Source organism: Solanum stenotomum, chromosome 10 (genome assembly GCF_019186545.1).
Source record: "Solanum stenotomum isolate F172 chromosome 10, ASM1918654v1, whole genome shotgun sequence".
NCBI classification, from domain to species: Eukaryota; Viridiplantae; Streptophyta; class Magnoliopsida; order Solanales; family Solanaceae; genus Solanum; species Solanum stenotomum.
In genome coordinates this window covers 27,916,234-27,929,240 of record NC_064291.1, presented here as the reverse complement: position 1 = coordinate 27,929,240, position 13,007 = coordinate 27,916,234, and the positions used below count along the sequence as shown (strand labels likewise).

At 38.9% G+C, this 13,007-nt stretch overlaps 1 pseudogene; it reads right to left on the bottom strand.

Annotated features, from left to right (window-relative positions):
* Positions 1-3,219: 3,219 nt before the first annotated feature.
* Positions 3,220-10,835, bottom strand: LOC125842866 (uncharacterized; annotated as a pseudogene).
* Between the last annotated feature and the right edge of the window lie 2,172 nt (positions 10,836-13,007).

Genomic DNA, 13,007 nt, shown 5'->3' with positions numbered 1-13,007 from the left:
GTGTAAAAAAGCAACAGAAAGTCAATGTTGGGATGATATACTTATTTCGGGTGGTTTGGAGGACACCTACCGAACAAATGATTGAGGAGTCATCAAACTCCCCCTTTGGCGCCGACCTAATATTACTAGTATAATATTCTTTTTTCTTCTAATTAAAATATCCACACACCCTATTTTTAGTTAAAAACTAAAAGACATATGTTAATGCATATTTTTCACAATCTTAAGAATAGTAAGTTAAATTAATGTGGTGTAAATGTCTATACAATAAGAATTGGATATAAGAGGTGAAGGACTAGTTTTATAATGAAACAATAAAATTCATAGTTAATCTTTTTTAACAAATAGGTTATCAAAAATTATACTAGCTATGTGCCATTTAGTAATTGATTGAAACTGAAATTCATAACTAATTTCAATTATTTTTTAATGATGTCTGAAGACAATAAAATTCACCTCAAGAAAAATAATAATTAAGACTGAAAAATATTGCAACAATAGTATTTATTGATTTCAAATATGACCATTACAATCTCTATGATTCTTCTAATTCGTCTTTTCAGATTTAAATTCAAGGGCTCTTGAGCTTGATCTTGAATCATGAACTTGTTGGATTCAAGGGCTTTTGAGCTTGTTCTTGAATTTTGATGAACTTTGATCTTGATCTTGACTTATACTTGAATTCAAGGGTTTCGAGCTTGTTCTTGAATCTAGTGGTGTTGATGTTGAATTGTTCTTGAACTTGTATGCTTAAATTCTTGAACTTGTAGCTTATAGAAAAATCTGCGGCGTATAGTCATTTTGAGTTTTCCGCATGTTTTCCTTACTCCTCCTCTTCTCGTAGATTATGCATATCATTTATGATTTGTTGGGATAGGTGACTTGATTTTCGAGGTGATCGAATGAATATTGGGTGAATTTTTCAGTTTTGAAAGTTAAAAAAATCTAGATAAATAAAGGAGCTTTCAAGCTAAGGCGAAAAAGAAATCTTGCAATCCTGTTGATATGAAGTGAGCTCTGACTCATGAACCCTGCTCTTCTAACAATAGATAAATCTTTAGCATTTGAGCTTGAGCAATTATAGTAATTTGTCTGGTCTTATCTATTTTCTCTATTAATTACTTTGTTTATTTGTTTACCCTGTTGTAACACTTCAGATTTGAAAAGAAGGTCAATTACAAGTTTCTAGAGTCTTGTGCCAGTACAGATAGAACCACCAAAAATTCGTAGGTCGTACCACGGACCGTAGGTGAGAACCGTCAGTGGCAAATTCCAAATGTTTTAAAATGTCAAAGCCACAGTACTCTTTTACAGTTCACAAGGACGGTTCATCATTCTATGTACAAATTGTAGGTAGGTCTCATTGGTGAGTCCCAGACTTGATGAAATTTTGAAGGTCAAGGTTGGGACCCACGATTGGGATGTACGGTCTGTAAGTGGACTTATAGACTGTACATGGGTCCCGTAGTTGGGGGTCCAAAAGTGTAGTCTTTGAACCCCACCAACGGTCGACCAGGACGGTCCGTAGTACGACCTACAGATCATAGGTATGATCCGTCGGTGAGGGCTCGACAGTTAATTTAAGGGCTTTTTGGTCTTTTTCCTAATTGTTTTAACCCTATACTACATAGTTTTGCCTTCTAACCAATGCCCTATATAATGATTTTAAACCCCTAAATCCTCAATTCAATTCATTCTCCTAAAATCCCAAAAGTTGATCAAGTTCTTCCCCAATATGTCTCTCTCTAGAAGCTTGACGAAGAAGGCTAGGGTTTCAAGATCAAGTTTCCATATTCACCATTAATTACAAGTTTTTGGTATCAAGGTATGATAGTATTCACCTATGGAGTCCTTTCTTTCATAGAGTTCCTAAATCCTCCAATTTTTACAAGATACAATCTCTAATGGAAGTTAGGGGTTATTACTCGATCTCATGGGTTCTTTTCAATTATGATCTAATTGATTATTTTATGTCTTTTTATGCATCAATTAAGATGATTTCTTGTTTTTAAGTTGAATTCACATGAACTCATGCATGATCCATGATTTCTAGAATTGATCATAGGATGAAGCTTTTGAACTATGAAGATATGCATGTTCTTTATGAGATTTATGAAAATGTTTTAAGGATGATTTGAGAGTGAAGTATCAATGTTGTTGTTGTGTTGTGAAATGATTTCTCACATGCTACTCAAACATGAATGTGAAAGGGTTTTCTCACTTAATGTGAACCAAGATTAATGAGCTATTCTAATGATAAGATAAGTTAAGATTAATAATATTCCGTGGGATTTATACTTAGCACCAAGATAATATTGAGATGAAATCTCTCCCTCTAGTACATGCTAGGTTACTAGTAGAAATCTCGCTATCCTATAACTATATGCCACCATAGGCTGTCTTAGATAGACATTAGCTAGTGGATCCACCTAAGCTAAAAGTTCATGGTTCTTATCGTGGAAGTAAGGACATCTCTTTTCGGTGTGAGATAGACACCAAATTCCATGTTATAGCTCACATGGTCTATATGTCGGTTAAAGGTAAATCTTCTCAATAATGAACTAAGGTTACTTCTAGAAGTATCTCACAAGTGTTTTAAAGATGTTTAACTTGCATTGACCATGATTATGATTTATGTTTTCTAACCCCTTTTATCTTATGATTTAGCTTGGTCATTGCATGCCATGTAAAGTCCTTTCTAGCATGATTTCATACTTTTTATGCATTGCTATCATAGTTGGTATACTCTTTGTACTAATACATACTCTTGCCTACATTGTTTCATTAATGTAGGGTTCGACACTCCTATTTTGCATCCCTGTGGCTAGTGATCTATCATGACCTAGACCATCGTGATTGGCACCAACACTAACCCTCCGGTGGGAGAACCATTAATACTAATTAACTAACTAACTCTAATCAAAATACTAAGACATTTAAATTACGGAAGCAAGTTAAATGCTAAGAAAAGAAAAATAGGGAGTTCCCATAAACTCCAACAAAAGTCTAACAACTAAACAAATGCGGAAGTAACACCTAGAACCTGAAAGTCAATGTACCAAAACTCTAACAATGAACCAAAAGTCTAAAAAAGAAGGGTTACAACCCCAACTAATGCACTAATAACTAACTAGAAAGTCTAAGTCGAAATGTGGACATAGACAAAAAAGAGAACTTATGGTAGCCCGAAAGAACTGGCTCACCCTTGAATTCGAACGATCACTGATCTTCTGAGCGAAGTCTGTCAATAACCGCCTGAAGATGCCCTGTACTCAACAAAAGAAAGAGCAAGTGCATTATCAGTATACAACCACAGTGTACTGGTAGGATCACGCGGCTATCCCAATAAGTGCAATATTATCAAGTCAATACAACATTATAAACATCCAAATACTGAACATGTACAATATCGATTATCATCACATTGTCAACAATATACATTTACAACAAGTCATTAGTCCTCTCATGGAACCCAAACCCAAATTGTTAGCATAACAGAATGTGGTACCCAATGAAAGGTTTATGTCGGAATGTGGCAACCGATCCAAATTAGTGTGTCAGAACGCAACACCCGATCCATTCAACAAGTCACAATCACAATGTACATTCTCACAATCATACAATCAAGTCATAATTCATAGCATTCATCATTCATCTATCCTTATTTACAAATAGTGTGATGAATAATGCAACATTCGCATACAAACACGTATTATAATTAAGCAAGAACAAACATACATCACACAACAGGAATCACAACCATCACCTACCTCAAACTAAACTTGAATCCCCTAAGAAACTTGATTCTTCCCTTTCCAAATTCGTTCCACTTGTTCTTGGTCTACAAACAATTAATATAATACGAGAATCAATAAATAATAACTAATTACCCGAATTACTAACAATCCCATTAACCCTAGATCAAATCCTTGATCCCAACATCCACATTAGGGCTATTTCCACCATAATTTCCAGATCAAAACCCTCCTCCATCGATAATTACCCATTAGATTATGTTCTACAGATCGAAAAACAGATTCGGGAAGTGAAAATATTACCTTTAGCCTCAAGAATGGTGAAAAACTTTCAAGAAAAGCTCTAGGTTCGTTCCTAAGCTCTCAAGTTCGAAAATTGCAGAATAAAACAATTTTGGGGTTTATTTCCAACTTTAAGTCACGACTGTCTTGCCACAACGGTACTCATCCCGCTCCAGCGGCCCCGCCCTAGCGGGAATAATCCCACCTTAGCGGCTTGCACGGGACCAATGAGTCGATTTAAGAATTCTAAAATCCCATTTCATAACATACCTTCATCCCATGATACTCAGAAAATACCCGTTCACGCTAAAATCAATTTCGGGAGTTCTACTCGCCCAAATTTAATTTCGTAAAGTCATACGGGTTCCTTAATGTCTTAGCTATCCACTCATATAATAAAAATCATAATTAGATCACTCAATTGCTACCAGATTTTCTTAGTTCTCACAGACTCCGATTTTGTCCAAATCTGGACTAGGTTGGGAAATTCCAAGTTACTACGAAGAAGTTTTTCCGGCCCAAAATTTTTCCCATTGGCTTTTCTATAACAACGAGAACATGTCGTTACAATAGATACCAATTTACCCATCACTCGTTCCCAGTGACAAACTTAGGAAAAAAATGGGCTAAAGAAAGAATGAAGTAGTACCTGAATCGACGAACAATTAGGGATACCTGTCTCACGTGTCCTTTTCGGTTTCCCAAGTAGCTTCTTCAACTGGACTATGATTCCATTGTACTTTCATGGACTTAATATCCTTAATCCTCATCTTATGCACGTTACGATCAAGAATTGCAATCGGTTCCTTCTTATATTGTAGGTCCTTCTTTAACACAATCGAGTCCCACTTAATGATATAATCTCCGTCACCATGATATATCTTCAACATAGGTACATAAAATACCAGATGAACTCCCGATAGGTTAGGAGGTAAAGCCAACCTATACGCCACTGGCCCTACACATTCTAGAACCTCGAAGGGACCAATGTATCGCGAACTTAGTTTGCCCTTCTTGCCAAATCTCATCACCCCTTTCATGGGTGATACCTTAGGAAGAACATTCTCACCAGTCTGAAATGACATGTCTCTTACCTTATGATCTGCATACTTCTTCTTTCTACTCTGAGCCGCTAGAAGCTTAGTTTGGATGCTTCTCACCTTATCTTGAGCATCCCTCACTAAATCAACACCCAAAGGTTTCACATCTCCAGCCTCGAACCATCCTATGAGTGATCTACATCCCCTCCCATAAAATGCCTCAAATGGTGCCATATCAATGCTGGAGTGATAACTATTATTATAAGAGAATTCACACAAAGGTAAGAACTTATCCCAATGTCCTCCAAATTCAATCACACAAGCTCTCAACATGTCTTCTAACACTTAAATAGTCCTCTTTGACTGCCCGTCCATCTGTGGATGGAGGGATGTACTAAAAGTGAGTTGTGTGCCTAATTCATCATGTAACTTCCTCCAAAAGTTGGATGTGAATTGGGTACCACAGTCTGAGATGATAGAAAGGGGCACCCCATGCTACCTCACTATATCTTTCACATAAACTTTAGCCAATTGTTCAGCATTATAATCTATTCTTACCAGAATAAAATAGGCTGATTTAGTCAATCTGTCAACCACTACCCAAATAGAATCAAACTTCCCCAAAGTCTTGGGAAGACCAACCACGAAGTCCATAGCTATCCTTTCCCACTTCCATTCCGGAATTGGCATTCTTTGAAGCAAACCTGCAGGCCTTTGATGTTCATACTTTACTTGTTGGCCATTTTGACACTTAGCCACAAACTCTGCTATATCTTTCTTCATGCCCGACCACCAATAAATTCACTTCAAATCTCAGTGCATCTTGGTCACACCCGGATGAATGAGATTTCACGAACCATGAGATGCTGTCAATAATTTCTTAATCAAGTCATCAACTCGAGGAATAAAAATCCTTCCCTTAAAACCGAGCACACCTTCCGTAGCAAGAGTGGTCTTTTGTGCCTTACCAATCACAGTCTTCTTCTTAAGTTCATTCAAATTTTCATCCTTAAATTGTTTGGCCTTGATCTCCTCAATGAACGTGGCCCTAACTTCAATGCTAGCTAACACCCCACATTTTCCTGAGAGGCCCTCATGTATGGACTTAGCTCCAAGGTCTGAATTTTCTTAGCCAAAGGTCGCTTGGTTACACTCAAGCAAGCTAGACTACCCATACTCACCGCTTTTCGACTCAAAGCATTTGCCACTACATTCACCTTACCCGGATGGTATTGGATTGTGACATCATAATCCTTAAGTAGCTCCATCCACCTTCTCTGTCTCAAATTCAGAGTCTTCTGAGTGAACACATGCCGCAAACTACGTTGATCAGTAAACACTTCACACTTAACAACATAAAGGTAATGTCACCAGATCTTAAGAGCAAATACTACCGTTGCCAACTCCAAATCACGTGTTGGATAATTTCTCTCATGCACCTTCAATTGACACGGTGCATAAGCAATAACATTCTTATCCTGCATCAACACAACACCCAAACCAGAATGTGAAGCATCACAATAAACTATAAAATCTTTACCTTCCACTGGTAATGCTAGAATAGGTGCGGTGGTAAAAAAAGTCTTGAGCTTTTGAAAGCTCTCTTCACATTTTTCAGTCCATTCAAACGGTATCTCCTTTTTGGTCAAGTTTGTCAAGTGAGTGGCAATAGAAGCAAAGTTCTTTACAAATCGACGATAATAGCTAGCGAGCCCCACAAAACTCCTAACTTCCATCACAGAGCTAGGCCAAACCCAATTCTTAACTGCCTCAATCTTTTGAGGATCTACCATTACCCCTTCTTTTGAAACTACATGTCCCAAAAATGCAACAGAAGTAAACCAAAATTCAAACTTAGAAAATTTAGCATACAACCTTTGTTTCCCAAGAACACCCAGAACAATACGAAGATGGTCGACATGCTCTTCCTCACTTTTCGAATAGACCAAAATATCATCAATAAAGACTATAACAAACGAATCAAGAAATGGTTTGAACACACCATTCATTAAACTTATGAAAGTTGCAGGCGCATTAGTTAAACCAAAAGACATGACTAGGAACTCATAGTGCCCATAGCGGGTTCCAAACGCCCATCTTGGGCACATCTTCAAGCCTAATTTTTAATTGATGGTAACCAAAGCTTAGATCAATTTTAGATAAAACTGATGCACCTTGCAATTGGTAAAAAAAAATCATATATTCGCGGCAATGGGTACTTGTTTCGAATAGTGACCCTATTCAATTGCCAGTAATCTATACACATCCTCATGCTGCCATCCTTTTTCTTAACAAACAAAACTGGACCACCCCATGGGGAAGCACTAGGATGAATAAATCCTTTATCAAGAAGCTTTTGGATTTGAGCCTTAAGCTCTCTTAATTCCGCCGGAGCCAAGTGATATGGAGGGATAGAAATGGGACGAGTACCAGGTTCTAAATCAATGCAAAAATCTACCGGGCAAATCAGTAGGAAATACTTCTCTAAATTCTGACATCATAGGAATAGACTTAATAGATGGAGAATCAACCTCCACATCTCGAATACGAGCCAAATAAGCTAACCAACCCTGCCCTACCAGTTTCCTAGCCCGAATGGAGGATATGATCTTAGGTTCCTTAGGCTTCTACACCCCTTCCCACTCTAACTTTTCCTTACCAGGGATCTCTAGAGTTACATACTTAGTATTACAATTTAACACAACATAATAGGGGGACAACCAAGTCATACCTAAGATTATATCAAAGTCAGACATATCCAAAATCACCAAATCAACCCAAGTCTAAATACCCATAAATAAAATAGCACAAACACGATAGACATGGATGACTATGACTGACTCTCCAATTGGGGCAGAAATATGGATAGGGGCATCAAGTATATCACAAATCATATCAAACTCTGAGGCAAATCGCACAGATATATAAGAATAAGTAGAACCCAGATCAAATAACACATTAGCCATCCGGTCACAGACAAGAATAGTACCTATGATCACTGTGTCAGACGCCTCTGCCTCGTTCTTGCCTGGAATGGCATAACACTGAGCCCTATCATCCTGACGGGCGATTTCCTTGCCTGGCTGCACTGTACCTATGCCTGCATTACCATTTCCCCTACCTCCGCTACCTTGCTGATTTCCTTCTCGCCCACCTTATGGATGCCCTCGACCATTATTACCATTTCCTGTAGGTACCACTGCTCTGGACTGCTGCTGCTAAGAATCCATCATGCGCGGGTGGGGACAATCTCTCCTCATATGCTTAGGTTCTATACAATGTAGCAAGTACGACCAAAAGATGACCTGCTGCCCATCGAAGGTGCAACTCCCTTGTTATCCTAAATCAAATTCTGAGGTGGAGTTCCAGAGTAATTACCTGTATAAGTGGGCATGGCTGACTGAATTAGCCGAGATGCAAGTGTTGACCTCCCTGAACCTCTAGAGTAAGATCCCTGAAAGTTGCCTGAATTTTTGGCTTTCTTAGCCAATGCCTTGGCCTGACCGTCTCGCCTCACCCATTTCACTTTCTTCACAAAGTCTGTCACTTCATTAAAACTTTTCCCTGCAGAGGTCATATGAACAGACAATACTTGTGACTCCGAATTTAGTTCCCTAACAAACAAATGAATGCTCTCTTCTTCCGTAGTCACCAATTGGGTAGCATATCTAGACAAAACATCAAACTTAACATATTAAGCAGCCACAATCATACCACCTTATTCCAAAGCCATGAATTCATCTTTCTTACGATCTCTCAAAGTCCTAGGCTAATATTTTTCTAAAAAAAGAACATGAAATTGGGTCCAAGTAAGTGGAGGTAAAAATGAAGATCTGCATTCCACATAAGCTCTCCACCACTGCTTAACCTCACCTTGAAGCTGAAAAGTCACAAACTCAACTCCATGATGATGGATAATTCCCAACTTATGAAGCCTCTCATAGAAGTTTAAAATAAACTCATAAGCATCCTCACTCTCAGAACCAAGAAATACATGAGGCTTTAGCTTCAAAAACTTAGTCAACATTTCATGCTCATTACCGGTCATAACAGAACCCAACAAAGGATGGAAGAAAGTATCAGTGCCTCCAGCACCACCCACCTTGGGGACAGTGATAGCAGTAGGAGGATTGGCGGGAGCTTGAGTTGCTTGAACAGAGGGAAACACTCCAGGACCAACCAACCCTTTCAAGAATGACATGATCTGCTGAGCTAACAATGGGTCTATGAGAGGAATACCTGTAGTCTCAGCCTGCACCTCTTCCTCTTGTCCATCATTCTCCACAACCTCAATATTCTCCTTTATCTCTTCATGGTGCGCATGAGGGGCCTCATTTCTGGGAGCATTCTCTATAGGAGCTCCATCCCTAGTAGGCACCACCTTCCTCGGCCTTTATCCCTAGCTCTTCCTCTACCCCTACCTTGATCGCGACCTCTTGCGGCAGATTCCTCAACTGGAGCATTTACGGGAGCTACGGGCCTGACACCGTTGAATCTAGTGTTCACCATCTGCGGACAGAAGAGTGAAGGAGGTTAGATACCAATTTGAATCGGAAGATACCAATTGGAATCAAGTTATAGCACAAAAGGAGACAAGACAAAACATAAATATCTCCTAAACTCCTATAGACTCTCGAAGAAAAGTACAAATGTCTCCGTACTGTTCCGCAAGGCTCTACTAGACTCATTTTGGTACATCGAGATCAATGAACCTAGACTCTGATACCAACTTTATCACGACCCAGACTATCGTGATTGGCACCCACACTAATCCTCTGGTGGGAGAACCATTAATACTAATTAGCTAACCAACTCTAATCAAAATACTAAGACATTTAAATTACGGAAACAAGTTATATGCTAAGAAAATGAAAATAGGGAGTTCCCATAAACTTCAACAAAAGTCTAACAACTAAACAAATGCAGAAGTAACACCTAGAACCTGAAAGTAAATGTACCAAAATTCTAACAATGAACCAAAAGTCTAAACAAGATGGGTTACAACCCCAACTAATGCACTAATAACTAACTAGAAAGTCTAAGTCCGAAATGTGGACATAGACAGAAAAGAGAACTCATGGCAGCCTAGAAGAACTGGCTCACCCTTGAATTCGAACGATCACTGATCTTCTAGGTGAGGTTTGTCAATAGTCGCCTGAAGATGCCATGCACTCAACAAAAGAAAGAGCAAGTGCAGTATAACACAACTACAATGTATTGGTAGGATCACATGACTATCCCAATAAGTGCAACATAAGCATGTCAATACAATATTATAAATATCGAACATGTACAATATCGTTTTTCATCAAATTCGCAACAATATACATAGTCATTGGTCTCTCATGGAACCCAAACCCAAACTGTTAGCATACTGAAATGTGGTACCCGATCCAATGTTTATCTTGGAACGTGGCAACCGATCTCATATTTATGCTGAAATGTGGCAACCGATCCAAATTAGTGTGTCGGAATGCAACACTCGATCCATTCAACAAGCCACAATCACAATGTACATTCTCATAATCATACAATCAAGTCATGATCCATGGTATTCATCATTCATCTATCCTCATTTACAAATAGTATGATCAATAATGCAACATTCGCATACAAACACGTATTATAATTAAGCAAGAATAAACATACATCACACAACATGAAATCACACCCATCACATACCTCAAACAAAGCTTGAATCCCCTAAGAAACTTGATTCTTCCCTTTCCAAATTCGTTCTGCTTGTTCTTGGTCTACAAATAATTAATATAATATGAGAATCAATAAATAATAACTAATTACCCGGATTACTAACAATCCCATCAACCCTAGATCAAACACTTGAATCCAATATCCACATTAGGGCTATTTCCACCATAATTTCCAGATTAAAACCCTCCCCCATCAATAATTACCCATTAGATTATGTTTTACGTATCGAAAAATGGATTGGGAAGTGAAAATCTTACCTTTAGCCTCAAGAATGGTGGAAAACTGTCAAGAAAAGCTCTGGGCTCGTTCCTTAGCTCTCAAGTTTGAGAATTCCAGAATAAAATGATTTTGGGGTTTATTTCTGACTTTAACTCGCGATTGTCCCACCACAATGGTACTCACCCCTTAACAACGACCCCACGCTGACGGGAATAATCCCGCCTTAGCGTCTTCCACGGGACCAGTGAGTCAATTTAAGAATTCCAAACTCCCATTTCACAACACACCTTCATCCCATGATACTCAGAAAATACTCGTTTACACTAAGATCAATTTCTGGAGTTCTACTCGCCCAAATTCAATTTTGTAAAGTCATACTAGTTCCTTAACGTCTTAGATATCCACTCATGTAATCAAAATCATAATTAGATCATCCAATTGCTACCAGATTTCCCTTGACCTCACAGAATCTGATTTCTTCCAAATCTAGACTAGGTTGGGAAATTTCAAGTTACTACGAAGAAGTTTTTCGGCCCAAAATTTTTCCCTGTTGGCTTTTCTGTAACGACGAGAACAGGTCGTTACATGATCATATTAGTACTTTTTGAAGATTGGTGAGTCCTACGTTCCGAGAACTGAACCCTTTATTGCTTATTGTCTTCACTTTTCCATGTTGTATGTGATGTATCAGTTATGTCCCAATCACTCTTGATGTACTAGATGTCTTTGAGACTATGTTAGACTTCCTCTTTGTTTTCTTGCCAAACATTTATGATATAAACTGTGTTTTGAACTCCTTAATTCTATTGTCTTGTATGATGTATGCTAAATGACTTGTGTAGGGGCTTTTGATGGTCTTATACACCATGTCATGTCTAAAGTGTACTTTGGATCGTGACAAACTTGGTATCAGAGCATAAGGTTTAGAAAGATCCTAGGAAGTCTCATAAGCCACGCCAAGTAGAGTCTTGCTCATAAATATGAAGCGCGCCACATTTATGAATGAGAGGCTATAATATGTTTATGACTCCACTTCTTTCATAACTCTAAAGTCGTGCGATAGAATTTAACTCTATAATAGCTCTCTCCTAATACCTATCCGATGCTTTTCAAAATTTGGCCACTCGAAGGGTATATTCTTGGAGGAATGCGGGAGAGAATGTAGAAAGAGTACTCCTTAAGCTCCTTAAGAAGATCCTCAAGTTTTGGTCGATACTTTGGCCGAATAAGTGACTAATGTGGAGTTTAGACCTGCTTTCGTGAACCCAAATATTTGTACAACAACATCTAGGGTGAGGGACTTTACTAGAATAAATCCTCCGTAGTTTTATGGTTCCAGGGTTGAGGAATATCCTCAAGAGTTCATTGAAATAATGTATAAGGTGTTGATGATTATAGGAGTGACGTCGGTGGAAAAGGCAGAATTGACTGCTTATCAACTTAAGGGTGTTGCTCAAGTTTGGTTTAGCCAATGGAAGAAAGAGAGCGAATGTAACACCTCGGAATCTAGTCGTCTAAGCAAGGGACTAAGTGAGAGGTCACAAGCCTAGAATTGAGCCTTGGCACCCTCCACGAAGGCGCACATGGATCGTGAAGGGTACCATAACCCGTGGTGCTGCCCGTAGACCTTAACAATAGTTTGCCAAGGGAGGCTCACCTCCGAAAAGCATCATGATAGATCATGGTGGGCACCACAGCTCGCGGTGGTACCCGTGAAGGTTAGGCAGTGAGCTCCCAAGAGGCTGCCAAAAAGTTAGATACTCCCACAAGCCATTTCATAACTCGTGAAGGCCTAGATGGCTCGTAAAGGTGGGCGTGGGAGGTGAAAGGTTTTAGGAGTGGTTTTCCGAGCCACTAGTCTAGGACCACGGCTCGTGGAGCCTAACCTGAAGGTGGTTTAATCCACTGAAAGTTAGGGGATTTTGGGTCTTTTCCACTTTTAATTAAATTGAAGCTATGTCATTTTACGCTAGCCTAGGACCCCTATATAAGTTATTTT